The sequence below is a fragment of the Haematobia irritans genome, chromosome 5 (genome assembly GCF_050003625.1).
Source record: "Haematobia irritans isolate KBUSLIRL chromosome 5, ASM5000362v1, whole genome shotgun sequence".
Classification (NCBI taxonomy): Eukaryota; Metazoa; Arthropoda; class Insecta; order Diptera; family Muscidae; genus Haematobia; species Haematobia irritans.
Window position 1 is genome coordinate 14324967 of NC_134401.1, and position 12763 is coordinate 14337729.

The window sequence follows — 12763 nt, forward strand, 5'->3', positions numbered from 1 at the left end:
ACATTCCTAAAGGGATTTAACGATGAATTTTCCTTTGGAAGCATAACACCAAAAATATTCACTTACCCACAATGTGGGAGTTTTTAGAATTAATGTAGGTATAATTAAATTAATTTCTTCAAAAAAAAGGCAAATGTGATTAACATAATTTTAAATTGTCTTTGGTTTTAATAGAATTTAAACTAAATCCTTATTTGTTTGTTAATAATAGTGTTAGTGAGTGACATAATGTTTTAAAGCAAATAAAAAAAGGAGCGGCCTAGGATTAAGATCAATTGAAAGTAAGTGTCTACGGCCGTAAGTTCGGTCAGGCCGGATCTTACACAGAAAAAAAATTAAATTACTTTAAAGCCAGAATGAATTACCATGTGCGAAAATTTAACAAAATTGTACTCCACATTATGAGATTTTCACAAAGCGTCGTTAAAACCAGGAAAATGTTATACTATGGCGTGTTTTTTAACTGCAATTCATGACATAAAACCTTCTCTTAGAAGAGAAATTGATGAAAAAATCATTGGCCTCAAATCATGACTATTTTAATCATACAGTAGTTCATTTTATGTTTTGTTTAGCTAATTGAATCTGAATTCATTGATGTACAGATGAAAACTTTTTTTTTACAATTTTATTCCAACATTTCGTCAAAACACAATTTTTATACCCACCACCATAGAATGGTGACGGGGGTATAATAAGTTTGTCATTCTGTTTGTAACACATCGAAATATCGATTTCCAACTATATAAAGTATATATATTCTTGATCAGGGAGAAGTTCTAAGACGATATAACGATGTCCGTCTGTCTGTCTGGCTGTCTGTCTGTTGCAATCACGCTACAGTCTTCAATAATGAAGCAATCATGCTGAAATTTTGCACAAGCTCGTCTTTTGTCTGCTGGCAGGTCAAGTTCGAAGATGGTCTATATCGGTCCAGGTTTTGATATAGCCCCCATATAAACCCACCTCCCGATTTGGGGTCTTGGGCTTATATAAATCGTAGTTTTTATCTAATTTTCCTAAAATTTGTAATCTAGGGGTATTTTATGACCATAAAGAGGTGTGCCAAAAATGGTGAGTATCGGTCCATGTTTTGGTATAGCCCCCATATAGACCGATCTCCCGATTTTACTTCTTTGACTTCTAGAATCCGCAGTTTTTATTCAATTTATCAGAAATTGAAAATCTAGAGGTATTTTAGAACCATAAATTTGCGTGCCGAAAATGGTTATTATCGGTCCATGTTTTGGTATATCCCTCATATAGACCAATCTCTCGATTTTACTTCTTGGAAATTGTAGTTTTTATCCAATTTGCCTGAAATTGGAAATCTAGAAGTATTTTATGACAATAAAGAGGTGTGTCGAAAAGGGCGTGTATTGGTTCATGTTTTGGTATATCCCCAATAATGACCGATCTCCGGAGTTTATTTCTTGGGATCATAAAAACCGTAGTTTTTATCCAATTTGTATGAAATTCGAAATCTAGAATTATTTTTGGATCATAAAAAGATACGCCGAAAATGGTGAGTATCGGTCAGTGTTTTAGTATAGCCACCATAAAAACGATTTCCCGATTTAACTCCTTGGGTTTCTAGAAACCGTAGTTTTTATCCGATTTGCCTGAAATTTCACTTCTTGAGGGTATAGGAAGCGCACCGATCATGAAAATTGCTTGAAACTCAATGTAAAATTTCCAGATTGTACTTCTCGGGTGAAAATCTACAGATTTAAGATTTCAAATCAAGACGTTATTTTATAATTTTCTTGCACACTTACAAGAGATGTTAATGATTCCTCTAAAATTCAAACAAAAATTGTTCTTACAAATCCAGAATCTGATATAGTCTTCATAGGTAAAATCTCTTAATTTATCTCCGGGAAGTGTATTGGTTGAACGGCTCTGCTTGATTTGTCCTCAAATCCCCCTGAAATTTCAAAGGAAACCCTAATATTTGATTCATGGTGGTGGGTATTTAAGATTCGGCCTGGCCGAACTTACGACCGTATATACTTGTTTTCTATAAATAAAAGTCTGTAAATTTTTTTTCTATAAAAAATTTTCTCAAATTTTTTCCCTATAGAAAATGTTTTCCTAATTTTTTTCTCCAACAGAAAATGTCATAAATTTTTTCTTCTAATTTTTTTTCTACAGAAATTTGTTAAAATTTTTTCATCCTATAGCAAATTTTGCCAAATTTTATTCTATAGTAAATTTTGCAATTTTTTTAGGTAATAGAAAATTTTGTCAATTTTTTTTTATAAAAACATTTTGCAAAAATTTTTTTTCTATAGAAAATTTTGTCAAAATTATAGTTCTATAGTTCTATAGAATTTTTTTTCTATAGAAAATTTTGTCAAAATTTTATTTCTATAAAAAATTTTGTCAAAATTTTATTTCTATACAAAGTTTTGTCAAAATTTCATTTCTATAGAAAATTTTTTTAAAAGTTTATTTCTATAAAAAATTTTGTCAAAATTTTATTTCTATAGAAAATTTTGTCAAACTTTTATTTCTACAGAAAATTTTTTCAAAATTTTATTTCTATAGAAAATTTTGTCAAAATTTTATTTATATACAAAGTTTTGTCACTATTTTATTTCTAAAGAAAATTTTGTCAAAATTTTATTTCTACAGAATATTGTGTAAACATTTTATTTCCATAAAAAATTTTGTCAAAATTTTATTTCTACAGAAAACTTTGTCAAACTTTTAATTCTATAGAAAATTTTTTCAAAATTTTATTTCTATAGAAAATTTTGTCAAAATTATAGTTCTATAGAAATTTTTGTTAAAATTTTATTTCTACAAAAAATTTTGTCAAAATTTTATTTCTATAGAAAATTTTGTCAATATTTTATTTCTATAGAAAATTTTGTCAAAATTTTATTTCTATAGAAAATTTTGTCAAAATTTTATTTCTATAGAAAATTTTGTCAAAATTTTATTTCTATAGAAAATTTTGTCAAAATTATAGTTCTATAGAAAATTTTGTCAGAATTTTATTTCTATAGAAAATTTTGTCGAAATTTTATTTCTACAGGAAATTTTGTCAACATTTTATTTCTGTAGAAAATTTTTTCAAAATTTTATTTCTTTATTTTACTTTATTTTATTTTATTTTATTTATAAAGCAAATTTGTGAAAGGGAATAATTTGCAAAATCTACCACAACATTACTAATTCTACCAATCTGCCAATTATTAAAACGTCTGTCATTTTTGATAGAATTCTACCAACTGTGGCAACCGTGCTTACACAACGTACTAAATTTCAACAGGATCTGATGAAATTTGCCCCTCCAGGAAGCACCGCAAGGCAAATCTGGGGGTCAATGGGGGCAATACATATATACCTAAAAGTGGTTTGATATGACCCATTTGCTATGCCGTGCGATCTACATCAACTGCATGTTTCATTCGGAAGTTAGCTTGATTTCAACGGACGAATAGAAATACAAAATATATTACTATTATGGGGTCCGAGACCAATATTTCGATATGTTAGAAATAGAATGACAAAGTTAATATAACCCCCATAGTATTGTGGATTTATGTGATTGATTTATGGAATTGATTTTTACTTTAATTAAAAACAAGTGTATACGGCCGTAAGTTCGGCCAGGCCGAATCTTATGTACCCTCCACCATGGATTGCGTAGGAACTTCTACTAAAGGCTGTCATCCACAATCGAATTACTTGGGTTGCGATAACACTTGCCGATGGCAAGGTATCGTAAAACTTTTTAACACTGTCTTCTAAATTGTAAGTTAGCCCATACGGGGTATATATTAAACAAAAAAAGGCCGATTAAATACGTATATAATCTAGTTTGACAAAATTTTCTATAGAAATAAAATTTTGACAAAATTTTCTATAGAAATGAAACCTTGACAAAATTTTCTATAGAAATAAAATTTTGACAAAATTTTCTATAGCAATACAATTTTGACAAAAATTTCTATAGAAATAAAATGTTGACAAAATTTTGTATAGAAATGAAATTTTGACAAAATTTTGTATAGAAATAAAATGTTGACAAAATTTTCTACAGAAATAAATTTTTTACAAAATTTTCTATAGAAATAAAATTTTGACAAACGTTTCTATAGAAATAAACTTTTGACAAAACTTTCTATAGAAATGAAATTTTAACAAAACTTTCTATAGTAATAAAATTTGACAAAATTTTCTATGGAAATAAAGTTTTGGTAGATTACAAAATTTTCTATAGAAATAAAATTTTGACAAAATTTTCTATGGAAATAAAATTTTGACAAACATTTGTATAGAAATAAACTTTTGACAAAACTTTCTATAGAAATGAAATTTTGACAAAACTTTCTATAGTAATAAAATTTGACAAAATTTTCTATGGAAATAAAGTTTTGGTAGATTATTTTTGGCGATATGGACCAATTTTTGTGTAATAAGTCATCGGCTATATATAACTAAAGACCGATATGGACCAATTTTTACATGGCTGTTAGAGGCCATATATTGACAAAATGTACCAAATTTCAACCGTATCGGATGACTTTTGCTCCTCCAAGAGGTTCCGGACGTCAAATCTGGGGACGGTTTATATGGGAACTATATATAATTATGGACCGATATGGACCAATTTTTGCATGGTTGTTAGAGACCATATACTAACACCATGTACCAAATTTCAACTGGATCGGATGAATTTTGCTCTTCCAAGAGGCTCCGGAGGTCAAATCTGGGGATCGGTTTATATGGGGGCTATATATAATTATGGACCGATATGGACCAATTTTTGCATGGTTATTAGAGACCGTAAACTAACATCAGGTACCAAATTTCAACCGGATCGGATGAATTTTGCCCCTCCAAGAGGCTCCGGAGGTCAAATCTGGGGATCGGTTTATATGGGGGCTATATATAATTATGGACCGATATGGACCAATTTTTGCATGGTTGTTAAAAACCGTATACTAACACCACGTACTAAATTTCAACCGGATCGGATGAATTTTGCTCCTCCAAGAGGCTCCGGTGGTCAAATCTGGGGATCGGTTTATATGGGAGCTATATATAATTATTGACCGATATGGACCAATTTGTGCATGGTTGTTAGAGGCCGTATACTAACATCAGGTACCAAATTTCAACCGGATCGGATGAATTTTGCCCCTCCAAAAGTCTCCGGAGGTCAAATCTGGGGATCGGTTTATATGGGGGCTATATATAATTATGGACCGATATGGACCAATTTTTGCATGGTTGTTAGGGACCATATACTAACATCAGGTACCAAATTTCAATCGGATCGGATGAATTTTGCCCCTCCAAGAGGCTCCGGAGGTCAAATCTGGGGATCGGTTTATATGGGGGCTATATATAATTATGGACCGATATGGACCAATTTTTGCATGGTTGTTAGAGACCGTATACTAAGACCACGTACCAAATTTCAACCGGATCGGATGAATTTTGCTGCTCCGGGAGGCTCCCCAAGCCAAATTTGGGGATCGGTTTATATGGGGGCTATACGTAAACGTGGTCCGATATGGCCCATTTTCAATACCGTCCGACCTACATCAATAACAACTACTTGTGCCAAGTTTCAAGTCGATAGCTTGTTTCGTTCGGAAGTTAGCGTGATTTCCACAGACGGACGGACAGCCGGACAGACGGACAGACGGACGGACGGACGGACATGCTTAGATCGACTCAGAATTTCACCACGACCCAGAATATATATACTTTATGGGGTCTTAGAGCAATATTTCGATGTGTTACAAACGGAATGACAAAATTAATATACCCCCATCCTATGGTGGAGGGTATAAAAATATTAAACTCTTTGCTCAAAAGTTTTAAAATTTTATTAAAATTTTTATTGGAACATTTTTGTTAATATATATTTTTGTGTAAATATAAAATAACTGTGTGACTTGAATTTATAGATAGTATAAAAATTTGCAAAAAATAATAATTTTCTTAGTTTTACCATAGATTCTGTTTAGCATACTAGTACTCATCAGAAGTATATTTAATGGCTTTATACTTTGATTATCCTATTTTAAGCCTTCATACCGTTGTCAGTATTTTTTCATAATTTTTTAGCATTAATTAAGGATTTAAATTTTCCACAAAAAAAATTATCTCCTCTGTGCAGCAAATCATTCAAAAATTATGAATTCAATTGTGGGTTGCTTTTTCGTATTTCAAGTTAGTGTTGCTATATAAACAAAAACCATTTTCGATATATTTTGTTATGAATTTGTGAAACATTTTGTCAAAACAAATGCTAACAAATTAAATCCCTCTATTGATTGTACATAACCATTATTCAATAGAGGGATTTGAATAGCTAAATAAAGGAATAATATTTATTTTTGTATGTAATATCCTAGATTTATGGAATAGAATATTTTCATATTTGGTAATTCATATAAACTTTGAATAACAAAACGATTGGAAAGTGATGCAACAAACCCATAGTTTTTATCATATTTGCATATTGAAAATCTAGAGGTGTTTCAGGAAGAAAAATAGGTTCGCCGCATATGATGTTGGTCGGCCCATGGCCACGACTGCCTCACTTGGTAGAAAAATGGTACATTTTTTGACTGTTTAGTAAATTGGTAGAATTTTTTGTGTTGCAAAATATTCCTCTCCAACTAAGACATACTTCACAAATTTTCTATGGTAAAAAAATTGACAAAATTTTCTATAAAAAAAAAATTAGAAAAACTTTTTTATAGAAATAAAATCTTTACAAAACTTTCTAAAGAAATAAAATTTTATTAAAATTTTATTATATTTTAAAACTTTTCTATAGAAAAAAAATTTTGACAAAATTTCCTATAGAAATAAAATTTTGACAAATTTTTCTATAGAAAAACAATTTGACCAAAGTTTCTATAGAAGCAAATTTAACAAAATTTTCTATAGAAAAAAAATTTTAACAAAATTTTCTATAGAAAAAAAATTTTAACAAAATTTGCTATAGAAAAATAATTTGGACAAAATTTTTTACAATTTTATTTCTATAGATAATTTTTTTATCTATAGAAATTAAATTTTGAAAAAAAAATTGCTAGAGAAATAAAATTTTGACGAAATTTTCTATAGAAATAATATTTTTAAAAAATATTCTATAGAAATAATATTTTGACAAAAATTTCTATAGAAATAAAATTTTGAAAAAATTTTCTATAGAAATAAAATTATGACAAAAATTTCTATAGAAATAAAATTTTGATAAAATTGGATGCGAGATTATTTGTATTTTTTTATTTTATTTTATTTTATTTTATTTTATTTTATTTTTTTTTTTTATTTTATTTCAACTCATTTTATTTTACTTTTTCTTTATTTAATTTTATTTCTTTATTTTTCTTTTGTTGTATTTGATTTCATTTTGTTTTATTTTATTTATTTATTTATTCATTATTTATTACAATTCTAAATAATATATTAAACATTAAAACACTAGCTACAAAGGCTATCGGGTTATATTTTATTTTGTTTTCTTTCATTTCATTTTGTTTTAGTAAAATTAATATTTATTTTATTTTATTTTATTGTATTTCTTTATTTAATTATGTTGTATTTTATTTTATTGTATTTTATTTTATTTCATTTCATTTTGTTTTATTTTATTTTAGTTTTTTATTTTATTTTGTTTTCTTTCATTCCATTTTGTTTGTTTTTGTAATATTCGTTTAATTTTGTTTTTTCTTAAATTTAAATGTAATTCAATTTGATTAAGCATAACCACATTTTTAAATAGTTCTCACAATGCGTTGGCTACTCATACTACAATCCATACATATTTATGTGTATTATGGACCCTCGTTGTACATCAAACAAGAAAGATTCGTTTCAATCCTTTAAAATTGGTGTGCGTGTGTGTGAGTTTGTAAGGGTGATTATTATGATCCAGTAGTGAGTATAACAGAAGCCACAAAATCAACAGTAAAAGTGGACGTAACTACCGAAAATGGACTATGGATTAAAGTAAATATTACACAATATCGCTGAGAGTGAACTTTCATGTAACTTTACCACCACTTGCAAAACTTCATAGACATGGAAACATTTCAATTTTATAGCCCAATCGTTGTAGTCAGTAAGAACGAGCGAAAGGCGGTATTTTTATGTCTTAAGTCCTTTAGTAAATTTACCTTACTATTAGGCACTGAACGTATACTCTGGCTCTTCAGAGAACAAAGCTAATTAATGTTTCAAGAAATTGTTAATAAAGAAAAAACAAAAACGAATTTCCATTTATTGGTAAGCTATTGGAAATTGTAAATTTAATTAATTCCAATACATGCACATTTTATTTTGGCAATTCTATACAGTTTTCCAGAGGCAGTCCTTACTGCACTTGGTTGCATGATGCCCAGTGCCTAGGAAACAAATGTTGTTGAATCCTTTGAAATATTCTTGCATATACTCTCGTTTGTTTTTATGCAAAGGCTTGAATGTTGTTTAATTAAATGATATTATTTCTTTGTTGTATATTCATATTTATGGCATTGCAGTACACACAAAAAAAAACAAAACAAATAAGGAATTTCCAAAGTCGAGTGGGTATCAAGATATATGCCTTATGCGAAATAATATAAGCCCTATGGAAAATGTATCATTCCCAGGACTGGTACAGTCAGTGTTGCCAGTATTGGGATTTTTGCCCAAATTGGGGATTTTTTTTCGTGAATAGGGACGAAATTTTTGTATTGGAGACTTGGTGGGGATTTTTTCGAGAAATCGGTTTAATCATTTTAACAAAATTTTATTTCTATAGGAAATTTTGCCAAAATTGTATTTTTATAGAAAATTTTGTCAAAATTTTATTTCTTATAGAAAATTTTGTGAAACGTTGTTTTCTATAGAATATTTTGTAAAATTTTTTTCTATAGAAAGTTTTGTCATATTTTTCCCTATAGAAAGTTTTGTCTAAATTTTATTTCTATAGAAAATTTTGTCAAAATTTTATTTCTATAGAAAATTTTGTCAAAATTTTATTTCTACAGAAAATTTTCTCATTTTTTTTTCTATATAGAAAATTTTGACAAAATTTTATTTCTATATAGAAAATTTTGTAAAATAGTTTTCTATAGGAATTTTGTCCAAAATATTAATTCTATAAAGAAAATTTTCCCAAAATTTTATTTTTACAGAAAAATTTCTCAATTTTTTTTTTCTACATAGAAAATTTTGTCAACATTTTATTTCTATAGAACATTTTATTTTTTTTATTTTTATAGAAAATTTTTACAAAATTTTTTTTTATAGAAAAATTTATCAAAATTTTATTTTTGTAGAAAGTTTTGTGAAAATTTTATTTCTATTAAAAATGTTGTCAAAATGTTATTTCTATAGAAAAATTTCAAGATTTTATTTCTATAGAATGTTTTGTCAAAATATTATTTCTAAAGAAAAATTTGTCAAAATTTTATTTCTATTGAAAATGTTGTCAAAATTTTATTCCTTTAGATTTTTTATTTTTTTATTTTTATTTTTTATTTTTATAGATAATTTTGTCAAATTTTATTTTTATAGAAAATTTGTCATTTGTCAAAATTTTATTTTTATAGAAAGTTTTGTCAAAATTTTATTTCTATAGAAAATTTTGTCAAAATTTTATTTCTATAGAAAGTTTTGTCAAAATTTTATTTCTATAGAAAACTTTGTCAAAATTTTATTTCTATATAGAAAATTTTGACAAAATTTTATTTCTATATAGAAAATTTTGTCAATTTTTTTTTCTATAGAAAATTTTGGCAAAAACTTTTTTTCTATAGAAAATTTTGTCAAAATTTTATTTTTATAGACAATTTTGTCAAATTTTTATTTTTATAGAAAATCTTGTCAAAATTTTATTTTTATAGAAAGTTTTGTCAAAATTTTATTTTTATAGAAAGTTTTGTCAAAATTTTATTTTTAAAGAAAGTTTTGTCAAAATTTTATTTTTGTAGAAAGTTTTGTCAAAATTTTATTTCTATAGAAAATTTTGTCAAAATATTATCTCTACATAGAAAATTTTGTAAAAATTTCATTTCTCTGTAGAAAATTTTGTCAATATTTTATTTCTACATAGAAAATTTTATCAATTTTTTTTCCATATAGAAAATATTCTCAAGATTTTATTTCTATAGAAAATTTTGTCAAAGTTTTATTTCTATATAGATTTTTTTTTTCATACAAAATTTTGGCAAATTTACATTTCTATACAAAATTTTGTCAAAATTTTAATTCTGTAGAACATTTTGTAAAAATTTTATTTTTATATAAAATTTTGTCAAATTTTTATTTTTATAAAAATTTTGTCAAAATTTGTCAAAATCAAAATTTTATTTTTGTAGAAAGTTTTATCAAAATTTTATTTCTATAGAACATTTTGTCAAAATATTATTTCTATATAGAAAATTTTGTAAAAATTTTATTTGTCCATAGAAAATTTTGCCAACATTTTATTCCTACATAGAAAATTTTATCAATTTTTTTCCATATTGAAAATATTCTCAAGATTTTATTTCTATAGAAAATTTTGTCAAAATTTTATTTCTATATAGAATTTTTTTTTATTTTTTTTTTTCATAGAAAATTTTGGTAAAATTACATTTCTATAGAAAATTTTTTCAAAATTTTATTTCTATAGAAAATTTTGTCAAAACTTTATTTCTTTACAATATTTGTTTAAATTTTTTATATAGAAACTTTTGTCAAAATTTTATTGATATATAGAAAATTTTTCAAAATTGTATTTCTATATAGAACATTTTGTCAAAATCTGGTCAAATCTGGGGATCGGTTTATATGGGGCTATATATAAATATGGACCGATTTCGACCAATTTTTGCACGGTTGTTTGAGGCCATATATTAAAACCACGTATCAAATTTCAACTGAATCAGATGAAGTTTGCCCTTCCAATAGTCTCCGGAGGTCAAATCTGGGGATCGGTATATATGGGGGCTATATATAATTATGGACCGATGTGGACCAATTTTTGCGTGGTTGGTAGAGACCATATACTAACACCATGTACCAAATTTCAGCCGGATCGGATGAAATTTGCTTCCCTTAAAGGCTCCGCAAGCCAAAACGGGGGATCGGTTTATATGGGGGCTATATATAACTATCAACCGATGTGAACCAATTTTTGCATAGTTATTAGAGACCATATACTTAAACCAAGTACCAAATTTCAGCAGGATCGGAAGGAGTTTGCTTCTCTTAGAGGCTCCGCAAGCCAAATATGGGGATCGGTTTAAATGGGGCTATATATAATTATGGACCGATGTGGACCAATTTTTGCATGGTTGGTAGAGACCATATACTAACACCATGTATAAAGTTTCAGCCGGATTGGATGATATTTGCTTCTCTTAGAGGATCCTCAATCCAAATTTTGGGGGTCCGTTTATATGGGGGCTATACGTAAAAGTGGACCGATATGACCCATTTGCAATGCCATCCGACCTACACCAATAACAACTACTTGTGCCAAGTTTCAAGTCGATAGCTTGTTTCGTTCGGAAATTATCGTGATTTCAACAGACGGACGGACATGCTTAGATCGACTGAGAATTTCACCACGACCCAGGATATATATAAAGGGTGATTTGTTAAGAGCTTGATAACTTTTTTTAAAAAAAAAACGCATAAAATTTGCAAAATCTCATCGGTTCTTTATTTGAAACGTTAGATTGGTCCATGACATTTACTTTTTGAAGATAATTTCATTTAAATGTTGACCGCGGCTGCGTCTTAGGTGGTCCATTCGGAAAGTCCAATTTTGGGCAACTTTTTCGAGCATTTCGGCCGAAATAGCCCGAATTTCTTCGGAAATGTTGTCTTCCAAAGCTGGAATAGTTGCTGGCTTATTTCTGTAGACTTTAGACTTGACGTAGCCCCACAAAAAATAGTCTAAAGGCGTCAAATCGCATGATCTTGGTGGCCAACTTACCGGTCCATTTCTAGAGATGAATTGTTCTCCGAAGTTTTCCCTCAAAATGGCCATAGAATCGCGAGCTGTGTGGCATGTAGCGCCATCTTGTTGAAACCACATGTCAACCAAGTTCAGTTCTTCCATTTTTGGCAACAAAAAGTTTGTTAGCATCGAACGATAGCGATCGCCATTCACCGTAACGTTGCGTCCAACAGCATCTTTGAAAAAATACGGTCCAATGATTCCACCAGCGTACAAACCACACCAAACAGTGCATTTTTCGGGATGCATGGGCAGTTCTTGAACGGCTTCTGGTTGCTCTTCACTCCAAATGCGGCAATTTTGCTTATTTACGTAGCCATTCAACCAGAAATGAGCCTCATCGCTGAACAAAATTTGTCGATAAAAAAACGGATTTTCTGCCAACTTTTCTAGGGCCCATTCACTGAAAATTCGACGTTGTGGCTCGTTAGTAAGTCTATTCATGATGAAATGTCAAAGCATACTGAGCATCTTTCTCTTTGACACCATGTCTGAAATCCCACGTGATCTGTCAAATACTAATGCATGAAAATCCTAACCTCAAAAGAATCACCCTTTACTTTATGGGGTCTTAGAGCAATATTTCGATGTGTTACAAACGGAATGACAAAGTTAATATACCTATGGTGGAGAGTATAAAAATTGTCAAAAATGTATTGGGGATTTTTGTGGGGAATTTAAATTTAAATTGGGGATTGTTGAGTATGAAAACATCATAATTTGGAGACTAGAGCCAGAAAAATACTGGCAACACTGGGTATAGTAGTAGCTACTGGTGTGTATGGA